The sequence below is a fragment of the Bos indicus genome, chromosome 3, assembly GCF_029378745.1.
Source record: "Bos indicus isolate NIAB-ARS_2022 breed Sahiwal x Tharparkar chromosome 3, NIAB-ARS_B.indTharparkar_mat_pri_1.0, whole genome shotgun sequence".
In the NCBI taxonomy this organism is placed as follows: domain Eukaryota; kingdom Metazoa; phylum Chordata; class Mammalia; order Artiodactyla; family Bovidae; genus Bos; species Bos indicus.
Genome location: NC_091762.1, coordinates 55649140 through 55672991, shown reverse-complemented (window position 1 = coordinate 55672991; position 23852 = coordinate 55649140). Strand labels below are relative to the sequence as shown.

The following is a 23852-nucleotide window of genomic DNA, read 5'->3' as shown; positions in this document are numbered from 1 at the left end:
TTTTCTTGGTGCACTCACTTCTCTGGTCATCTTATACAATGTCATAGCTTTAAATTCCATCTATATGCAAAAAAAAAGAACAAATTTGTATCTTCAGCCAAGACCTGTTTCCTGAACTCAAAACTTGTATCTCCAGATGATCAATAGACCTCTAAAAAAAAAATCTCTAATGTTCTTATCCAAACCTAATCCAATCATTTCAGCTTTTAGAAGCTACATCTGTTAAAAAAAAAAAAAGTCTTTGGGGCACTCTTGGCCTCTTTATTTCTCTCACACTCTACTTCTAATCCTCTAGGACAGGGGTCTCCAACCTTGGGATTTAATGCCTGATGATCTGAGGTGGGGGTGATGTAATATTAACAGAAATAAAGTGCACAACAAATGCAGTGTGTTTGAATCATCCCCAAACCATCACTTCCTCCCCAGTTTGTGGAAAAAGGGCCTTCCACAAAACCAGTCCCTGGTGCCAAAAAGGTTGGGGACTGCTACTCTAGGATATTAGCCCTAGAATAAAAACATGTCCGAATTGAACTACTTCTTATCTCTATGGCCATCTCTGACCTGCAACTGCAGTAACTTTCTAACAGTTCTCCCTGCTTCTATCTATCCTTGCCACTGAAAAATCTGTTCTCAATAAGGAAGTCAGAGTGGCCTTTTAGAACACTAACTCAAGCTCTTCATTAGATCATTAAAGTTTTCACAATGGCCTACAGGCCTAACATGGTCTGGCTCCCCATCACTCCTCTGAATTCATCTTCTACAACCTTCTCCCTTGCTCACTCCACTCCAGTCACACAAGCCTTCTTACCTCAAGCATGACAGGTATAGGCTTGGTGCTGGTTCTTCTTCTGCCTGCAGGTATCTGCATGGTCAGTTCCCTCACCTCCTTTAAGTCTTTGCTCAGTTCTCACCTGTTCAATAAATCCTCCCTTGACCATACTACTTGATCAAACATTCCTGATCCCCCTTACCTGGGACTATCTTTCTTTTTCCACAGCAGTTATCACCTTCCAATGTTCTATATAATTTACCTAACATATTTGTGCTTATTTTCTGTCTTGCCATGCTAGAATGCAGACCACAGAAAAGTAGGAATCTTGTTCTTTTTGTTCATTGAGGTATTTCAAGTACTTATTAAATGCATGATAAATCAATAGATCACTGGACAACGAATAGGTAGGACTGTTCCTATGGCAATCAGGTTATAACCAACATCTTGGGGAGTTACACATGAAATAATAAGCCTAATACAGTCTCATTCTAATTATTCAATCAATGCTCAATCCTGCTGCCTCTTCTTTATCATTTGATGCCACTCATGGATAGAGGGTCTCTGGAGCTCACGTCTTCCTGTTGTGGAGGCCCTTGACTGTAACCAATCAGAATCGTCAGAATAAATTACAATCTTGGGCTGAAGAGACATGAAGATTTCTGTACCCGTGCTTAGTGACTTAAGATAAAGGCTATAAAATAACTACCTCACTTTCTGCTGTAACAGCTATTTAAGCTTAACGATGTGGCAGACATTATTCTAAGACATCATAGGCACACATTCATTCCTTCTTTGCAACAATCCCTACCTCCCGACCTCACACCTCTCTTCCAGTTATTGGATGTGATCCATCTAGACAACATTCAGAAAGCAAATGGGTCAGAAGAGAAGATATAAGTCTGAAGAAGGAGATCATGGCCTTTAACATTTCTAAAGAAAATTATTATCTCTGTCGAGCACAGTTAACCATATCTCCATGAAGCCAGGCTGACAAAATGTTTATGTTGACACATTAAAGGTCAAATATTCAAGGGCAATTAGATTTCTTCAAGATCATCACAGAGATGACCTAGTAAGAAGTGGATATAGAATTTTTGCTGTCCAGTCGTAAGTCAGCATTGACTTGCCAAGTACATTTAAACGCATTTCTAAGTACTCCTCAAAGTTGAATAACTTCAGTTAACTCAGATATTTTCATCAAAATTCATTCATTTGAATGTCTACTGATTTGTAGTTACGGTGCTAAACACAAAGAAGCATAATCCACAGTCCTTTAGTTAGAGAATTTAGTCTAATACAAAAAGAAAAACCAATTCACTAAAAAAGTTTTCTAACTTTTGTAACTTAATCATCAGAACACTAGTGTCTGTAAAAAGAGGACTAGATAAATAAGACATTTAGGATTATTACATGGAATGCTACAATTTAAATGAATAAACTAGATTTAAATGTGTTAATGTGACAATTTTTTTAAAATATTGAGTTAAAAACACAGATTTTCAAAAGACATATGCATTCATTGGGCTTCTCAGGTGGCTCAGTGGTAAAAGAATCTGCCTGCCAGCACAGAAGCACAGGAGATGTGGATTTGATCTCTGGGTCAAGAATATCCCCAGAGGAGAAAATGGCAACCCACTTCAGTATTCTTGCCTGGAATCCCATGGACGGAGGAGACCTGCAGGCTCCAGTTCATGGGGTCGCAAAGAGTCGGACACGACCAAACACACACTAATGCAGTAATTACACTATGTTCTCTTACCAAAATATTACAAAACGGCATTATATATTCACAAATATAAGAATGTGTAACAAAAAATTAAAAATCTAGACTTAGAGATTAGGTACCCAATTCAGATTAGTGGTTACCTCCCTCTCGGAGGAGGTGAATAGGATTGGAAAATGTATAATGTAAACATCAATTTGATTGGTCAGGTGTTATTTCTTTATTTACAGAAGAGTATTTGAAGCCAGTATTTTTAAATGGTAAATTTTGCTAATTTGAGGTAGTAGAATACCCGGTATTTTTCCTGTGCTTTGTTTCCCAGTATCTTCCAAATTTATAAATGAGAGACAGAGAAGAGAGAGAGAAGCATCACACTGAAATGTGATTCACAATAGATGGGAGATAACAGAAACCATGAGGATCGCATGAGAGATACGAGCAGGTGCCAAGTGAGCAGCATGGTAGGAAGGGCCAGGAGGTTGTACTTTGGAGAGACCAATGGATGGGAATGTTCCTGGAGGTCTTCCTAAAAATACTAGACCGGAGTCAGGCCTAAAGAATGAGCTTTCAAATAAAAAGTCACACAGACTGAGATGAGCAAGAAGGGTATTCATTCCAAAAAAGAAACAGCTGAAGGAAAGACAAAGATGCAAGGAAAGAACATGGAGCTTTCAGACAAAGGAAAGAATATGGAGCATTCAGCAGAGACACAGCCTCAGGGGACACTCTTGAGTCTGAATTTTAACTCTGTCTTTACTAACTTAGTGATCTTGGGAAAGTCATTTAATCTCTCTGCAATTCTTTCTTCAAATTGAACATGGTATAATATCTTCCAGACTAAATTATTATATAGGCTAGAAAAGATGCCCCACATGTAGTAAGATAATAATTGCTCACAAATGAAGATTATAATTAATAATTATTTCCTGGGACTAAGACTCAGGTCTCCTGACTTCCTGAGGTAGTGACCTTTTCATATACTTAACTGTTGATTTTGTAACATAGCATGATCCTAATTTCATATGTCCAACAATTTACAATAATAAAGCAAGAGAACTAACTGGAGTCCTGGGCAACTCACTAATTCTGAACTCACAGATTCACCACTTGTGTCTTGTACAACAGCTCCACACTATACTCTGTGCTGTTGGTTCTTCTCTAAGGCCTGATATTTCTGATTATTGCTATTCCTTGAAATAATCAAATCAAAGCTAGAATTTCTGGAAAACTGGCTTCTCAGTTGTTGAATCTGTGGCTGGCTAAATCCTGGAATACCAAAGTTGTCTTAGCCAGGAAATTAAAACAGAAGGGTTTTAATGCGTTGAAGTATTCATAACTGGCCTTCAATGTTTACAAAAAACCTAAGTGCACATGACTTGGGTCACATTGCTGTTATTTATAAAGCATTTACAAACCTCCTCAACAGCCTCTAACATATTTTCCATTTTATGCAGGTTGTAATGAAAGGAAGTTTAAACAGCATTAAAAAAAAAATTCACGAGAGTTACAGTGCTGTGTTATGTGAATGGTATACTCCCTCTGAAAGACCCTAGGACTCTTTCATCATATCCAGTATCAGTAAAGGGAGGCTACATCCACACGATTCCCAAGTAGATACTTCTCTCCAAAGCAGACTGATGGTCCCTTGCCACTCTACTGAGCCAGCCGCAACATGATCTAAGCCCAAATTTGGGCATTGGAATTGTCTTTCTCAGTGAGGTTTTAGCAACCATTATCACGATCCCAGGAAATTGTTCATTCTTGGAGATAAACTGCCATAGGAAACTATGTTTTCTCTTTCAGTGAACCTCCAAATTTCGTTTCTCTGCATGGAGGAGAAGAAGCATATGTTGCTTCTCAACAGCACTCACTTCAAATAACTGAGAATCGCAGGGTTATTGAGGCCATAGGATCAGTGGATACACACCATCCAAAAATCTTTTGTGTGACAGGCTCAGCTAAAAATGCCACAAACTTGCATTATACCATGCTGTTTTTGTCCACCATCAACCCACTGCCACTGCCACCAACACTTCAAAACAGTATCAGATATGGAATCTAGAAAAATGGTACTGACGGACCTATTTGCAGGACAGGAATAGAGAGACAAACATAGAAAACAGACTTGTGGACACAGCAGAGGAAGGAGGGAGGACAAACTGAGAGAGTAGCATTGGCGCATACACACTACCATGTGTGAAAGAGGTAACTAGTTGGTAGCTGCTGTGTAGCACAGGGAGCTCACCTTGCTCAGCTTGCTGTTGCCTGATGACCTAGAGGGGTAGGGGAGAGGATACATGAATACAAATAGTCGATTCATGCAGTTGTACAATAGAAACTAACAAAACATTGTAAAGTAATTATACTCCAAATAAAAAAAATCAATTAAAAAGAAAACAGTAACAAGACTCTCAAATATTCTCAGCAATCTCCCACCTGAGAGGGAGATACCTTTTATTTTGCTTCCCAAACAACAAAGAGACTGGTCTAAGACTTTACCAGGTTTAAGTAAGGATACTTATTAAAGGCACTAACTTTATTAGATTGTTTTTGGTTTGCAGTAGTTTTGTCACGGAGAGTATTTGAAATGAACTGAGATGACATCTTAGCCCTTGAGGAAAAACCTGCACAACCACTGGTTCTAGTGGTAGACATTTAGGTCTATACTCGAGACAAGACAGCCAGACAGGGGATAGGCCAAGAATCATCATCCTTTTAACCCAGTGTCCTTCTAAAATGAGGGGTAGCAGAACATGCCACCCCAAAATATATCTCTATGGCATGAGAGCCATTTTGAGCAGAAAGCAATTTAGAAGAAACAGAAGAGCTCTCTGCCTGCCCCTGTTTGCCTAAAACCTGAGGTAAATTTGCTAGTGTCTCCTCTCCTCTCTCTACCAGGAAGAACAGACTTTACCAAAGACACCTTTAGAACCCTTGTCAGCCCAGAAAAAGCTGGAATCCAGAGGAATATCAGAGGAATCCACATAACAAACAACTAACTAGCTTTATCTGCTATTAATTCCCCTACAATTTGCCACCCTAGAAGCTCAAAGCCCTTCTAACCATATGTTATCACTTCTCTAAAAATGTCTTGTTCTTTTATCAAGATGCTGTATAAGCCCACATACTTGCCACGCTTTTGAGTTACTCATCACTGTTCTATGTGAATGCATGATATACATGCTAATAAGGCCTTCCCTGGTGACTCAGTGGTAAAGAATTTATGTGCCAATGCAGGAGACATGGGTTCAATCCCTGGGTCAGGAAGATCCCCTGGAGAAGGAAATGGCAACCCACTCCAGTATGCTTGCCTAGGAAATCCCATGGACAGAGGAGCCTGGCAAGCTACAGTCCATGGGGTCACAAAAGAGTCTGACATGACTAAGCAACTAAACAATAACATACTAATGAACCTGCACATTTTTCTCCTACTAATCTGTCTTTTGCCAGTCTAATTTACAGGGCCCCAGCCAATGAAGCTAAGACAGGTAGAAAGAAAGAGAGGTATTTTTCTTTCCTACAAAACACACTAGAGAACAAGGGGTGTAAATTGCTTTTCTCTATCTGCTCTAATCAGAGACATTACTCATCTTTGAGATTGTTGGTCTAGTGTCTTTTATGGCTACAAACCTCCCAACAAGTATTGATAAGGTATAAATGAAGAAGGGACAAATGAAGATAGGAAAAGACATGTTTTTCTTTTCATTTTCTAATTTTGAAACAAATCCTAAAATTAAAGGAATCTTTTCTCTTTCCTTAAAAGGAGAAGAGACCAATAGTCACAGTACATCTACTGATGCATTAAAGGTAGCATTTTGGAGTTCATTCCCAAAGACAAGCTAGCCAACAGCAGAGAAATCTATGGGAATTCGATTAGCCATCACAGTTTTTCATTTTATTTTTTGATTAACTTTTTTCATGCATAGCTGAGAAACACTAAACAGAATGAAAGGCAAGTTTTGTAATTAGACTAGATTGCCCAAGGCAAGAGAAAAAGAAAGACAGACAAACCCTGTAATTCAGCTCCTAAGTAACATCCTCCACATGACAGAGTTTCTTCATACATTTTTAAATCAGGTGTTAAAGTTTTGCATGTATGCATTAAAGAATGTTTCTGTTGGGAAAATATATTATTTTGCATCAAGTCTTTCATTTTCTTTCAAATACACTTTTCCCCTGTATTTTAAAACAGGTAGTATATGGAAATATTTGGAGGCAGAAATAAAAGGAAAAATATCATGAGGGAGAAATAGATGACAAAACTTACATGTACACATAAAGCTTTTTCATTAGTACATACATTAAACTAAAGTATGAACCAAACCATAGCCTCTGGAATAACAAATTAAAAGCTAATTGTTGTATGCTTACTATACGGGAAACAATTCAACTCATGTAGAAAAACATCTGATTTAAAACAAAATACACTTTAATTTGCAAAGCTTTTCATGTTATCTTTATGGTCAAAATGGAAAAATGTGGACTACATAATAGAATAGTTGAACAAATGTACCCAAGAAACATTGATGAGTGGATTGATGTCATTCTGGAGCAAGGTTTCTCACAGATGACACAGCTTTCCATCTTTGACTACCAGTATTTCTCATCAATAAATTATATGAAAGAATATGCTTAGCATATTAGTAACAAGTACACAAACTGAAAGGAATAGCTAAAATGATAAATAACCATATTAAGAATCCAGAAGGACTCAACAGGCTAGAAGTATAAGCCAATATTAACCAGATATAATTTCATAATAATAGGCTATAGTTCTAATTCAGGATCAAGAACTCAGGTACAAAATTAGAAAATGATGGGAAACCAGGAGCTAGGATCCCTATTTTAAAAAATCACAAACACAATTAGAGCACATCTGTGATTTTCATTATTTTAAATATCATATCTCTCTCTGTTTTCTGATCTAAAATCTGGACAAAACAATGTCTACCTCTCAGCCTTCTTGAGCATTTTAAATGAAATAACAAATGAGACAGAGTCTTACAGCAGTCTACGTGGACCAAGGGCTTGTGAGCCCACATACAATGTCAGCATCAGAGCAAGCAGTGTGATGTGTTTGCTGAAGCTGAAATGTGTTCTCAGTCACATCCAACTCTTTGGGATCCCATGGACTGTAGGTTGCCAGGCTACTCTGTGCATGGAATTCTCCAGGGAAGAATACTGGAGTGGGTTGCCATTGCCTCCTGCAGGGGAGCTTCCCAACCCAGTCAAACCCACATCACTTGACTTGGCAGCTGGATTCTTTACCACTGCACCATCTGGGAATGAGGTTTAGGGGCCTCATTTTCAGAGGAATGGAGGAAAATCAGAAAACATTTATTGAATATCCACTTATGTGTCTGCTCCAGGAATACTTAGGCAATGCCATGGTCTCAGCCCTCAAGAAGGTCTAAATCTAGAAACATACAATAGGATAGTTTATTCAGAAGAAGGTGATGTGTATTGACAGTTCTGTAAGCAAAGTCAATGAGAAATAGTTCTTTGAATCACCCTTACATCATCCACGGCATCTAAGCCAATGTTTGCTCACGTAGCTATTCAGTAAACATTTTTTTGAATGAATGAATGATGTAAGTTTTGCCTGAAAAAGAGATTTAGGGAGAAAAAGAAAATTCCTTTTAATATTTTTGAATTCTAAATTAACAGGGGTGGACACATACTTGTAGCTCCAGAACTGAGGCAAAAGGGTGAGGGGACAAGGAGACGAATTTGAGTTTTCTACAGAAAAACGTTCTAAGTAGAGCCACTGAAACAAAAAATACTAGAAAGAACTTGCGAGTGCCCGGTCACTGAGACCATTCAATAAGAGGCTATATAGGATGATCATACCACTGTAGAAGGAATTCTTACCCTGGGATATTGGAAGCTGAACTATATAAGACAAAAAAAATCTTTTCAGAGATTCTGATCTGAGGCCCAGGTGGTACAGTGGTAAGGAATCTGCCTGCCAATGCAGAAGACATGAGTTCGATCCCTGGGTAGAGAAGATTCCTTGGAAGAGGAAATGGGAACCCAATTCATTATGCTTGCCTGGAAAATCCCTTGGACTGAGGAGCCTGGTGGGTTGAAGTCCCAGGTCAGAAAGAGTCAGACATGATTGAGTACCACCACCACCATGACCAGTCCTGATACTCAGTGCTGGTATTATAAAGCCTATCACACCAAGTGCTGGGAAATTAAACTGGACAATAGTGTTTGGTTTAAACTATCAAAAAAAAAAAAGAGGAAGATGATAGTTTACAAATTAGCTCAGGTTATAACAAGGGTGCCACTAAATGCACAGCATCTACCTCTGGTACGTAGAGCTGTACAGCTTTGCCTTCATGCCATTTGACGGAAACTTTTCCTAAGTCCTTGGCTCCATCATGGAAGACTGAATTGGAGCAACTATTCCACAGCCAATCAAGCATATAAAAGGAATTCTTGCCACTCAGCTCATAGGAGAGTTGTCCTTGCTTCATGTGGAATGAGAATATGTAACAATTCCCAGATTCGGGTGCAGGTCCACTAAGACCACAACTTCCCCCATACCTTGAATAAAAGAAGCAACTCTTGTTAACTCTAGACCAGAATAAAAAGTGTATCCATGTCCTCTTTGTGGGCTGCCCTCCAAGCCCCAGTATGTGGACCCTTCATTCTGAATCAATCTAAAGAAAATTACTAATAACAGCATTGCTAGTACTCAGTCACAGCAAATACCAGAAACGCATAATGATAAACATTGTTCTATAACAATAAAGATATCTATTGCTATAAGACTAATTAAGATTATTCTATTTTTTTCTGTATCTTCAAACTCTAAAGCTTGGCCTCTTTTGTGTACCTCTGTTCAAAGATCACATGGTGTCTTCTGGTGAGACATCTGCCTCCATAACTAGGACAAACTCTCTGAGACCTTAAAGAAAGATCTGAATAGTAGATCTGAATAACCTTTCAGGGAATGTGTGTGCTTGTCCTTCTCTAAAAGTTATATTTCTTTGCTTTAAAGAAAATCCATTTAGGATATTAAAAAAAGGAAGAAGCTTGATCTTTTTTTTACTAGGCCAGTTAATTGAGATCTGGGTTTGTGAATTTATCTGACAATCTGCAGAAGCCTTTGTCCAGTACCCTGCCCTTTTATGTTTGTTATTATATCAAGGAACACTGATTATATCATAAAACAAATATATTTATTTATGGTTCCTAATGGCTGTATCCATTGTTGCTTCGCCTGGGCCAATTAACTAGAATCAAAGTAAAAAGCACAATCTCAAGTTTTCTATCAATTGCATTTAGAAGTAAAACCAAAGGCTTAAGACAAAAGAGAAGTAAAACTGTAAAAAGTCTATTTCCAAAATTAACAAATAGAGATAGCCTGAAAACCACATACCCCAGGGCCTCATTTCATCTTTAAGAAAAACCAAGATCTAACTTTTCACTTGAAAGTTTCCAACCCAGGCCACTTCTGCAGCACAACATTTCAATTCTATTATTTAAGGCACGGTTTGAAATATTCCCCAATTCAGTTTAACACCATCCAGAGCACATTTCCAGTGTGTATGTGCACTGCCAAACAGCCAGCAAACACAGGTAAAGAGACACCAGGCGGACAGAAGAGGTTACATTTGTTTGGCAACTTCCTCCAGGCTGTTAGAGTGGAGCCTTTAAGAAGCTAAAACAAAAAGTCCTTCTCGACGTTTGCAGTAAACTAAGCAAAACAGCAAAGAGCACAGCCCAGGGCCTAGAGCAAACGACAACACAGGAGCAGTGATGTTCTCCTGGCCCCACGGCTGTAACTTGAAACTGTGGCAGCTTCTGAGTGAACACCACAACCCGGCCCAGCAGGCCACAAACAAGGACTTCATCCACCTCTCCATCCAGCACTCAATTGTTTCAGTGAACACAGTGAGAGATAAATGAGGTTGTACTTCAGCTGTCAACGGCCTCACCACCTTACCTCTACAGAGGACTCTCAGCTCGTTGGCTCCACCCTCCTGCTCCCTTCATTGTCACAAGTTGTTACATCAGCTTCAGGCTCAAAAATGCTTAGGCTGTAATCCACAATCCATCTTTTCATTTAACTTCTAAACATTAAGATAAATAGAAACCTCATCAGTAAACATTGTGACAGTTATCTTTTTAACTGTCATTTCTATAAACTTACACGCATCCTTTTCTAAATCATGCTCAGATGTATCAGTTGTTCAAATATAAACATGTTTAGCAGAATTCTGTCATTTCCTCACATGTATATTCATTTGTGAATGACTCACTTCATACATCTTCATAAACCTGAGAAACAACCATTTGACTTGTTCACAGATTCAGGCAGTGATGTAGGCAGAGTCCAAGGTTGGCAAGGTCTACAGGGTCAGCTGTGGGGAGACAGTAGCCAGAAGTCATGGCTCTGGGATTGTTCTAATCTGTCTTCGGGTACGAGAAATGTTACAGAGGTTCACCCAAAATGAAATTCTCTCTTTCTCTTGGCTTGTGTTGTACCACCTTATCCTCCAACTCTTGATTAAACATTATCTTTCCCATCTGCTCTAGGGAACGTTCACCACCTTGTGGACCTCCAGGCTGATTGGTTTTTATGGGCAACCTGATCACAGTTGTACGCACATACTTAGGATTATCTCAAGGACAGAGAAGACAAACAATCTATTAACTATAATAAGCAACCACACATCTCATGGTAGCCCCAGCATATATTTGATTTCAAAAGAAAAGGCTGAATTAAAATATGTCTGTCCAAAAATGTCTCACCTCCAACACATAGAAATAGCATTTTCTGTTCTTCATGCTCTGGTGAGCAGTATTACTAGAAATCACATCTCGGCCCCACTCAATCAGACTTCCCAGCCCTTAAATCTTATTTTAAGATCTGACACTAGAGCAAGAAAAAGATCCTCTTGAAAGATCACTCTGTGATGATCTGTGGGCAAAGCATGCAGAGTGTACACACACACAGTTTTTTTTTTTCTTTTAGGAAATGCATCACTATTGCTTTATGTAGACAACTCATTTCTTCAGTTACCTTGCAATTATACTCATCCCATTGCTTAAATTTATAAAACATCAATCTTGAAAATTTAGTCAAATACACAGAGTTCTCTGAGAAAGTCAATTTATGTAGCTAACCAGTGCTAATTACAGACATTAGAAAATCACTGTTATTATTTGTCAATATTTAATTCAATGCAGAGTAATTTATCAGGACCTCATTTGCCCACTTCCTCATTTAAGTTGAACATTATTATAAAAGTCTTTGCTCACTTGATTTTCAGAAGAATTCCTTATAAATGCTCATCTTTCTTTTCACCCCTGTTTTATTGATGAGCTCAGTCTGTTGTTTTTTTTTGGCTGACCTTTCAAACAAAGGTACTTGCTTTTTCTGTTACTCTGAAGTTTTATGATCCTGTAATAATGACAATTATGATGCCATCTGATCACACTGTATATATTAATGACCAGTCATATCTAGCCACATGTCTTCACAGCTTACTGAGCACATCAGTGAGACCTGTCAGGCTGCCTTCTTGCAACTTGTATCTCAAGGTAATTAAAAACTAGCTTTTTTAGCAGTTTGAACTTTGTTTTGCAGTGAATTGGAAATATCGCATGCTGTGGAAAGAGAGAATGTACCAGTCACCTGCTCAGCTTTGTGCAACAAAAGGTGTGATAAACAGGTACAGGAGTTAATCATGTACCCATAGTGAGGGCTTGCAAGCTCTCGCATATGTTTCTTTATTCATTACTTTGCTTAAGCAGAGAATGAGAAAGTGAAGAGCTGAGTGTCATCTTCAAATTGCAATTTAGGCCCTGACTTAACAGGTCCAAGTCAAGGTCAGGCCAAGGGGAAGAAGAAGACAAGCATGCTTAAACGGGCACAGCTGCCCACAAGAATTCACAAGACGGTTGTGGTGGCCTCTGGGGACAGAAGAGGAGGGGTGACGGTGACAGGGAGAATTACTCTTCACTGCGTTCTCTTTTGTTCCATTTGAACGTTTTACCTGGTGCTCATATTACTTCCCTGGTGGCTCAGACAGTAAAAGCGTCTGCCTACAGTACAGGAGACCCGGGTTCGATCCCTGGGTAGGAAAGATCCCCTGGAGAAGGAAATGGAAACCCACTCCAGTACTCTTGCCTGGAAAATCCCATGGCCAGAGGAGCCTGGTGGGCTACAGTCTCTGGGGTCACAAAGAGTCAGACATGACCGAGCAAATTCACTTTCATTTTTTCACTTTTCATATTTCATTAAAGAGTATTTAGCAAATGACTATGTAATATTTGCCCCCCTTAGCACTGCAACAACCCACACTGATCCCTAAAATCCACACTAGTGAAATGACACAGTAGCTAGGGTCGCCCTCCAGGGGCCCAGCCCCTCACTCCTTTTCCTCCTGATTCCTCTTCCTGTCCCCACCCACCATGTCCTTAGATTTTTACCCCATCAAAGATAGTTTCCAAGACACCATCTGATTTATTGAATACAAATGAATGATAACAGTTTTGCTTTCCTACATGTACATAAGAGAGCCAAGTTAGACAGAAATGAACTGTTCGAATCTTTGTTTCGAGAACACTGGAAACAAATTGCCCTAGATTCAACTGTTGGGAAAGATGTCTGTGTGTGTTCTGGTTTGGAATGAAGAGGGATATCGCCACATGGAAGGGAAGAGGGGCTGAGATCATAAGTAGAAGGATTAGCAACTGTATGGGCTGCTGTGCTGGAGAACAGCCTCCAGCCAGGCTGACCGACCACACCTTTGGGCAGAATGCTAAGAAAACAGGATCCTTGCACTCAGCCTCTCTGGAATCTAAAAGAGCCCTCAGACATTGATACTCATAAAACACCACTGTTGGGTGTCTTCAAAGTGGTGCAGCACTTCCATCTACCAAGACCCTGGATGGTGAAAATATGTTCTATTGGCTTCTTTGAACACTCTCCATGAGATGGCCCTAACCTTCCTTAGCTGCCTGACTTTGCTACTTTCTGCCTTTTCAATGCCCCACTTTGATACTGCCTCAAATCCAAGCAAAAGCAAACCTATAACAAGCTATGACAAATATAGACAGCATATTAAAAAGCAGAGACATCACTTTGCCCACAAAGGTCCATCTAGTGAAAGCCATGGTTTATTCCAGTAGTCATGTATGGATGTGAGAGTTGGACCATAAAGAAAGCAGAGCACTGAAGAACTGAGACTTTCAGACTGTGGTACTGGAGAAGATACTTGAGAGCCCTTTGGACAGCAAGGAGATCAAACCAGTCAATCCCAAAGGAAATCAACCCTGAATATTCATTGGAAAGACTGATGCTGAAGCTAAAGCTCCAATACTTTGTCCACCTGATGTGAAGAGCCACATGGAAAAGACCCTGATGCTGGGAAAACTCGAGGGCAAGAGGAGAAGGGGGCGGCAGAGGATGAAATGGTTAGATACCATCACTAACTCAATGGACATAAATTTGAGCAAACTTTGGGAAATAGTAAAGGACAGGGAAGCCTGTGTGCTATAATTCATGGGGTTTCAGAGATGGACATAACTTAGCGACTGAAAAAAACAAATCCAAAGTTTCTCCTTCTATTCACTTAAGCAGGTTAGAACATAGTAAGACAAAAGATCGCCTACTTGAGAATTAAACATCTCACCTTTAAGTAGTTACTAAGGCCAAACTCAATAATCTTCTATTTGCTGTTTTCTGCAGTATAATTACGTGGCAGAGAAATTTCTGGTTAAAGGCTTGTGCAATGATTCTGTGGCTGCCTTGCATGCCCATGTCTTTCTGTAGAGAAGCTGACTTGGGAATACCAGCTCCTGGAACTGAATAATCCATGTAAGATCTACTAAAAGACATCTGCTTTTTTGTCAGTATGAGAAATTATTATATTAACATTAAAACATCACTGACTTTTTTCCCCAAGATGGAAACATTTTTATGGCTTTTTCTGATTTTTAAAGTAAATTAATACCTATTTTATAAGATCTTTACCCTAGAGAACAGTACAAAATTGTAAATGAAAGACCTTATCATAATCTTCCTTGACTGGGATATCCACTGTTAGCATTTTGGTGTTTATCTTTAGAGATCTCTGTTTAGAAACACAGACACTAATGAAAGCAATTTGTACATGCTATGTCAGAAGTCTGTTGTAAGTAACAAAATCAAATTAATGCTAGCTTGAGCATAAAAAGTATCACAGGTTAAAAAACTCCAGCTAGTTTCAGGCAGAGCTTGATCCAGGGACTCAAAGATTATCACCAGGACTTGGTTTCTAACCAGCCCTCACCCTTGCTCTTCTCCATGTTAGTATTAACTCTCGAACTCCAGATGCGGCCTACCAGTAGCTCCAGGTTCACCTGACCTCAAGGTAAATTCTAGCAACAAAAGGCAGATCATTTCCTCCTGCTTTTTATTACACAAGTCTTATGTTTTGTATGGGTCAGCATGATTCAAATGTTCATCTCTAAACCACTTATTACGACCAAGAAGATGAAATATTCTGATTGAGCAAGCTTGAGTCTCACATGTACCTCTGAAACCACCAATGAAATCAATTGCTTCCTAAACACATGAACTATGTGTGTGTGAGAGGGAAGAGGGTTCCAGAAAATGAGGGACTGTTGACAGAGGAGCCAATGAATGCTGATAAACAAAAGTAACAGATGCCCCCAATACATTTGCTTCTTTCACCATTGGAATCAGGGCCTAATTTGTGAGGCTCAGTTCAAAGTGAAAATATCAGACTCCTTCTTCAAAAAGTAGTTTTTAAAAAAATAATGGTATTATATTAAAATATAAAATTGTTTTTGCTCTTCTGCAGTCTCTCCTTCAACCTGTCATGGTATTTGGGTTTTACTCTATAAGGTTGTTCTAAGAAAAATTAAAAACTCACGTTACTACCATGAATATTATCACTCATACATATATTTTCTCTATATCAGTTTTAAATACAAATATAAAGCTTTTAGCTCATATATGTGGAGAAGCCAATGGCACCCCACTCCAGTACTCTTGCCTGGAAAATCCCATGGACAGAGGAGCCTGGTGGGCTGCTGTCCATGGCGTCACTAAGAGTTGGACATGACTGAGCAACTTCACTTTCACTTTTCACTTTCATGCATTGGAGAAGGAAATGGCAACCCACTCCAGTGTTCTTGCCTGGAGAATCCCAGGGACGGGGGAGCCTGGTGGGCTGCTGTCTATGGGGTCGCACAGAGTCGGACACAACTGAAGCAACTTAGCAGCAGCAGCAGCAGCTCATATATGAATCAACAAAATTACACAGTTTGTATTTTGTAGCTCACATCTGACTCTGTATTTCATTCTTATCAGAACAATGAAAATGAACTCAACCATTTTAATTTCCCCTCTTGAATGTGCACCCTGTACAACATTATCTACCTGCAGCTTACCAAGGAGCTAGGAAAGGCTGAAAGGACAAGTCAGTATGTGTTGCTCTTCCCCTTTACTTCTATATCATCATTTGTAGCATAAGTGGCTGGCAAGCACACAGAAGTAACAGAAGTATGAAAGGATATGACAGGATGTTGGTCATTCATGTTTCTTGGAATGCCATTGTCTGCTCTCTGCATTCAGAGCAAGTTCTGGTTTGAATGGAAAACATGGCCTTTGAAGGGCTGTCAGGGACCCTCTTGCCTAGCTATAGTTGGAACTTCCTTCCCTTGTATTTACTGAGTCTCACTTACTCCCACATATGTTGGGCTCACTGGAATTCAGTGTTCAGGACATCAAGAATGGTATGTGCAGATGGGGCAGCAAAGAATGCAGACACATATTTCACTCACAAAAAAGCAAGTACAAAACAAGTTCTTAAAAATTCCAAGAAAGCAACAGCCAAGTATTAAACTGTGTTCAGGGCCCTTCGGAGTGCAGGCTTTTACAACGGCACAGGTCACAGGCCCGTGAAGTTAGCCTTGGGTCTCAACAAACAGTGACAGAAAGTTCTGCAAAAAGAGTGAGAAGTGCCTAAGGGAACCCTCTGCTCAGAAAGAGAGATTCCACAGAGTAACAGTTATTAAGGGGAAAAAAAGGAAACATTTCAAACATCTGCCCTGCAATCTATCAATATGACTCTTTAATCAAATCTATTACATATGCACAATTCATTTATTTTTAATGGTTTTGTAGTATTCCACTGTATGATTGCACTATATCTTAACAGTTCTAGATTAACATTTAGCTTCTTTCTAATTTTTCAGGAGAACTTTTAGGAATATTCTTGAAAACACAGATAAATTTCTAGGAGTGGAATTTCTGAGTCAAACAAGATATGTTTTAAATTTTTTATAAACATCTTCAGGCTGCCTGTCAAAATGATATACCAGTTTATACCAGTAAAGCAATGTCGGAGAAAGCCTATTTCCTCATACCCAACACTTAATATTATCATTCTTAAAAAAAATCTTTGGCAATCTGACTGGATATGTGGAAACTGATACCATTATACATTTCTTAAATCATGACTGAAGATGAACATCATTTTATGCTTATTATTAAATTTTACTTTAACATTTCTGAGCACTCAAACTCTGTTTGAAACCATTGTCTCACTCTCCATTAAGAGTGAATTGAAGCAATATGCTATTATTTCCTACCAAAATAGGAAGTAGTAGTTGCAGCAGCCAATCATTTTGCTTCCTACATACCAATCATGTTATATACATCATCTCTTTAAGTCCTCACAATCTTACTGAGTCTTAAAGATCAGGCCTGTTATTATCCCCATTTTACAGAGGAGAAAACAGGCTTGGAAAGTTTAAGTGACAGTTAAGTGGCAAAATAGGTACTCTGTTGGAGCACGTCTATCAGAAACCAAAGTCCGTGCTCTGAAAACCATGCTACACCACTATATGTTCCTAAACTCAATTTGATGTTCCTAACTTTCATATTAATATGGCAAACGGTCCTGCATCTAATTGAATTAGAGCATAAGATAATCCCTAACCACAGAATGGCATTGTCTAATACCTAGCAAACTCTGAGGTTGTTAACCAAAAGGAAGAATGTTACCTAAACTTTATCTGTCTGGCCAGGAGCTGAAAGGCATCTAGGAAAACCGAGTGTGCATCACTCATCTTGAAGCCTCGTAAAAGAAGGGAAATTGTATTTGCAAGTCCAATGTCTGAACGTTGGAGGAAGCCTCACAGGAACACTGCAGTGAGGAGTTAAAATGAGGGTCTGGAGAGAGGATGTGGATAATATAGTGCGTGGGGCTCTCCACTGCAGGGTATGTACATACTTTATACACTAATTCAATTACATTTTTAGATTATGCAGAGAGACTGATTTAAGCAACAGCCTGCACTGCTGTCCCATCACCCATGCATACATGCAGGAGAACAGAGTTAAGAGAGCTGGGCTGATCTTAACTCTGGATTTCTTGACTTTTATGGGCTTAAGTTCGAACTTTAATGTTTTATTAATGTCAGGTTTTTGGAGATGGTATTCAAAATGCTTCAAGCAGAGATATGATGGGTCTCAAAGACCTGGAATCTGATCACATTGGCAGATAGGGTAAAAATATATATATATATACACACTATTTTAGACAAATTATCAACCACCCAAAGAACCCAGTGAGATTATTCTTGCATAAATTATTAACCTTGCAAAAAGTAAAAATATTTATCTTGCAATTATTGATAAATCATGGTAATGTATGTAATTATGAATTTTGTCCCTATTACAAAATATAACTAGATACATTCTTAAATTGATCATCTTCAGAAAAAGGGAATTAAGAAACCATAGAAATAAAGAGACTTGCTCCAAGCACAAAAGAAATGAGCTAACTTGTAAGTGCCTCAAAGAGTCAAGACATTCTAGATTGTCTTTCGTATTATTTATATCTTATACTGATTCATGCAAGACCTTACAAAACCTTAAGGCCCTGGTGGTATGTGTGACTTTTCTAGTAGGAAATTCCAAAGTTGACTCAATTTCTAAAAATAAAAGCTTTTTTACCAGACTGTTTCTCTTTCATTTCAAAACGTTTGGCCTTTGGGGAAAAGGTGAGATTTATGTAATATGATACTGATGGAAAAGGAAAAAGTTGCATTAAGGGTTAATTTCAACTTCTTTTTTTGCATCTGAATAAATAAATGTATTGATAGTCTATATTTTCCTTGAAAATATTAACAACACATTTCTCTTTTGAAAGATCAAGGATGAATGTGCTACAAAAATTTTAATCAGATTGCTACCATTAATGAGTGTTAACACTTTTTCTCAGTGTTACTTCTGTTTTTGCCACCGTTAACATGACTTTCTTTACCTCTTTCCCAGTTCATTTGCAATACTCACAGATTTTAGGGGAGAGATTTTTATTTTTCCGGAAACTGAAGATCCTGAGTTACATGTTTTCATATTCATAAATGTCTTGACTCTGAAGAATAAAGTGAAAAGAGATTTAAACTGGGCAAAATGCTGCTTATAAAACAGTCAGGAATAATCATCTCAACTAAAGCAATTGTTTGTGCAAAGACAAAAGGGGCCAAATTTTGTCCTTGGATGTGCACACACAGCTCCTATTAGCTTTTGAAAACAGCTACGTGAGTGTAGCCAAGAACAGTGTTTAGCCCAATTTGGTCTAATTTATCCAGACCACTACAGTCATGAAAGATAAAGACAGATTATGAGACATTTTGCATGTCAGTACAGTAGCATGCTTTGTGTTTTTCCAGTCCCCAGGGCTTCCTTCATCAGGCCAGACGTCAGGGATCACATCTGAGAAGTTTGAAAAGTCTATAGATCAAATTTATTTGCAATGCTACTTGCCGTAGTTGGCAGTCCTATCTCAGAGGATGCCATTCTTTCTGTGCTGGGTGCCAAACTCTAGCAAATTAAATTTACCGAGAAGAAACAGTCTTAGTCATATGCAAATGAAATTAAATGCTGAGACAAGAATAAAAGGACATTGGTTTTAAACAGCCTTTTTTTTTTTTTAATACCAATTGAGAGGTATTGAATTAATATGCTTTAGACAGTCTCAATGCCCTAGTTTATAAGATACATCCCAAGGAGAGTTTTTATAGTTTACTAAATTAAATTTCCATCAGAAATGCTTGTACCTATATACATGGTAATCTATACGGTTATTTACTCCAAAATGGGGCCACAAGTCACAGGACTGGCTTTGTCTAAACCAGTGCTGAGTAGGTGGGTGATTTCCCTGCCAAATGGCTGCCTCTGGGCACTACACATATCTTGAATATCAGAAGACCCATCCCTATTGTATGAGATTATACAATTATCCAATAATGGGACCACCAGTGCCCCCCCCCCTTTTTTTCTCTCATTGATATTTTATAAAGAAACAGGAAAAGTTTGGCAACCTATTTTGCAAACCCATGTCAAAGGCCACACTGCTGACTACACTCTGTTTATTGCAGCTGAAGGGTAACCAGGGGTGTTTGCTCTCAAAATGGACACTTACTTGACACTTTCATTTCCTGGCACTTTTAGAATGCTTCTTGTCTGCTCTTCGTGTCTGGGGTCTTGATCCAGGACCTTTTCTAAGAGTAAAATTCCTTTGTTGTTGTTTTTGTTGTTGAGTCACTAAGTCATTTCTGACTCTTTGCAACCCCATGGACTGCAGCGCCCCATGCTTCCCTGTCCTTCACTATCTCCCAGAGTTTGCTCAGATTCATGTCCATTGAGTTGGTGATGCCATCCAACCATCTCATCGTCTGTTGACCCCTTCTCCTAATGCCCTCAATCTTTTCCAGGTTCAGGCTCTTTTCCAATAAGTCATCTCTTTGCATCAGGTGGCCAAAGTTTTGGAGGTTCAGCTTCAGCATCAGTCCTTCCAATTAATATTCAAGGTTGATTTCCTTTGGATGGACTAGCTTGATCTGCTTGCAGTCCAAAGGACTCTCAATAGTCTTCTCCAACACCACAATTAGAAGGCATCAATTCTTCGGTGCTCAGTCTTCTTTATGGTTCAACTCTCACATCCGTACATGACTTCTGATGTCAACAAAATGCTTGACATGAATGTAAGATCCATCACTAAGGTCATCAGAACCTCTCAGGATGTTTCGAGTACACATTAAGAGAGAAGGAGAGATTTCTCAGTAATTTGTCAAGTTTTACAAATCATGAGTTGATATGTTTTACAAATGTTCTACCAGTTTCTGAAGGAAACAAAAAGTCAAATACCATGAATGTGTCACAGCTACACTACGTGCTCACACCTGTATGGTTTATTTTACAGCAGGACTTGGTGCAATTGGCTCAGTAAGATATTTTTTTAAAAGTTGAATTTTTCAGCTGAAATAATGCAACTGAATGTGGTTTTCAATTATCCATACTATACTTAGTCTTTGCTGAAGATAACAAAGAGTTCAACTGTCAGACACCAGCTGACAATGGATTAATAATGATGGTAGAATGAAGAAGGAGAGGTTCAATAAGAGTATCAACCTATACCCTTCTATTCCCTTGAGAGAAGTAACATCCAAGAGCCTCCATGGTTCTTTTATTTTTCCTTCCACCTGAATTTGCAAGTTAGCTGAAAAAGTCTGCTCCCAGTATTTAAGGCTGAAATTGGACATCTGGATCATGAGCAAGTAGAAGATAACAGGCTATGGGATGCACATCTTGTGAAACAGGAACCAAGACCTGTGCTGGTTATACACCAACTTCAGATTTCAAAGGCACGGGAAATCAGACAGCTTCAGGAGCAAAGGGTTAACAATACAAAGTCAAACCAAGGGAGGCTGGGAGTCCAAGAAATTGGGCTATGAAGATGTGAAGTGTTTGCGCCTATGAGATATTAGCCTCACCCCAAAGGGTAGTTTTTCTCTGCTCTCTTCTGCCCTTTGCTGAGCATGGATAGTCCTGGAACCACATGTGAGTCCAGGACTCACATGAATAGTCCTGGTGAGTAAAGGGACTCCTGCTTGGCACAAAGACAGATGTGCTAACTCTATCAGGAAGTTTCACAGATGCCATGCTATAAATTGAACAGTCTCAGAGCTCTGAGGCAGTCCCCTCAAGGTCATCATCACATAGGAGACAGACTGGATCTCAATGGGCAAATCACATAGCAAGAGATTTGAACACTTGGGATTTTCTTTCTGAATCATGTGACTTGGGATCAGTGTTGCATGTTTTTGCCAATTTCTCAATCTGTGCATCAACATTAATAATAAATGTACTAACATGTCTTGAGCTTTCAGAGGAGCATTTGAGAAGTTAATAGGAGTGCTCTTTTGTACAAAAATAATAATAATAGCAGTAATAGTTTTCATTCTTTGAACACAGACCATGGTCCACATAATATTTTTGTGTGTGCTTGTTCACTCAGTCATGTCTGACTCTTGGTGGCTCCATACTGTAGCCTGTCAGGCTCGTCTGAACATGGAATTTTCCAGGCAAGAATACTGGAGTGGGTTTCCATTCCCTAGTTCAGGGTATCTTCCTGACTCAAGGACCAAACCCATGTCTCTTGTATCTCCTGCATTGGCAGGAGGATTCTTTACCACTTGCAAGCACCATATGCAATATACTAGGTATTTAATACATTATTTTATATGTGCAACAATTCAAGGAAGTGTGTTTATTATTGAAGTCATGTAATTTTTTTTAAAAAAATTAAGGATTCAGAGAGGGTAAGAAACTTACTCAAATTCACACATAAGCGATTGAAGGCAAAAGTGGCAGAGCTGCTCCTCCTGAGTGAAAACTGGTCTCTGGATTCATGCTTACAAGATGTGGGAATAATATACATCCAAGGTTAAATACTCACAAGAAGCATGCTATTTTTGCTTATATGTCTACTCTTTCTTACAGTCACCAGAAAGATTCCTCGTTCCAGAAATACGAACTTATCCATTTCTTTTTCTCAGTACCTTCATGGATATAACTGTTTTCTGTTCCCTGTAACATTAGGTGTTGTAGATTTCTTTGTGCTTCTCTGTTTTTTTAAAAGAAAAGCAAGATAAGAAGGAAAAAAGAAATCAAGAAATACTCATAACATGTTTGTATCTACAAATAAAGCTGAATTGAGTTGGTAATAAATGGCCTCTCAAGCACTGTTTTCATTTGTTACTGCTACACCTAATGACTGACAATTTCCTCATCTTTATTCTCAAACAAGCTCAATGGCATTGGTGTTCTTTGCATTGTGTGAAAAAACACAAAGTCAGAAATTTGCTTTATTTGATTGTCAAACTGATTTTCCAAGATTGGCAATTTGTATTCATGCCTTGATGTTCTTTGGGAACTCATCAGGGGCCTCAGTTATACCAAACAGAGTGATAACACAAAAGCAAAGAACTATTAATGGCTTATTTGATACTAGATATGTCCCCAACATGCCACACAACAAACTGGAGCTTTGCCAGTTGAATTTTTAAAGTCATCCTTGAAACTTTCTCCTTAGACTTATTGTTTGTAATGTCTCCTTTTCTTTATGTCAAACTTCTGGGAAAAAAACTCATCAGTGTTTAATCAGAATAATTTTCCAACCCTATCTGTGGGGCTCTATTCCTTCTGAGTCAAATTGGTCAAGGCCATCAGTCCTTTGAGTGTCTCCTTGAGCCCTCCAGAATTCAAGGCTGCTTTTCAGAAAGAAACGGAAATGGATATGGACATCTCTCTGAGCATTTTGGTCCATATGAGTAGAGATGATGACATCCTGTCTTTCCTCTGTCTTCCTTTATTCACCAAAGTACAGGGCAACAAGAGGAAGGTCTGAGAAGACAGGAATATAGCATGCCTTATATAACTTCTTATTTCTGGTGCATAGGATAGTGCCTGAGAACCTGGTGAATGCTCGTGAATACTTATTGAATAAATAAAGAGTCATATCTGAATACAGTGGTTATCAGGAAATTTTGATATCAAAAAAGTTGTCACTCCTGCTCCTCAAGATAACAATATCATTAATTAATCTGATTACATCAGGCTAACACCGTCTCCCTTCTGTTTACCTATGGCTAAAATCGTCTTTATAAATGTTTCACGTCACAAAATCAGATTTTCTGTAACACTGAGATATTACTATCCAGGCATCTTGGTGTTGACTAAAATATAAAATGCACAAGGTAAGAGCTGTAAGTTTCAGTTTTATTTGGGGACTTACTGAAGACAATAGCCTGAGAGGTAGCCTCTTGGGTAGCTTTGAGGAAGTGCCCTAAAGCAGTAAAGGAAGAGGTCTGTATACACGGGATTTTGGAGAAGGGATATGTGCAATCGAACATACATCTTGAAAGGGTGTCAGTGATAGTCAAGGCATAGATACCTTGTTGCTGTTGTTCGGTCGCTCAGTCCTGCCTGACTCTTTGTGACTCCATGGACCACAGTAAGCCAGGCTTCTTTGTCCT

At 38.8% G+C, this 23852-nt stretch overlaps 1 long non-coding RNA gene across 3 annotated transcripts in view; it reads right to left on the bottom strand.

The window, feature by feature from the left end:
- Window positions 1-23852, bottom strand: part of LOC139182201 (uncharacterized) — a 629939-nt gene that overhangs the window by 580555 nt on the left and 25532 nt on the right. For 2 of the 3 annotated variants that reach the window (XR_011565811.1, XR_011565813.1), the window contains exons 2-3: window positions 18826-18907; window positions 10453-10579 (exon numbers count right to left, since the gene is read on the bottom strand). This is a non-coding gene — a long non-coding RNA (uncharacterized lncRNA). Of the gene's footprint in view, window positions 1-10452; window positions 10580-18825; window positions 18908-19957; window positions 21867-23852 lie in introns of those variants that run through there. The other variant, XR_011565812.1, reaches the window with a different exon arrangement.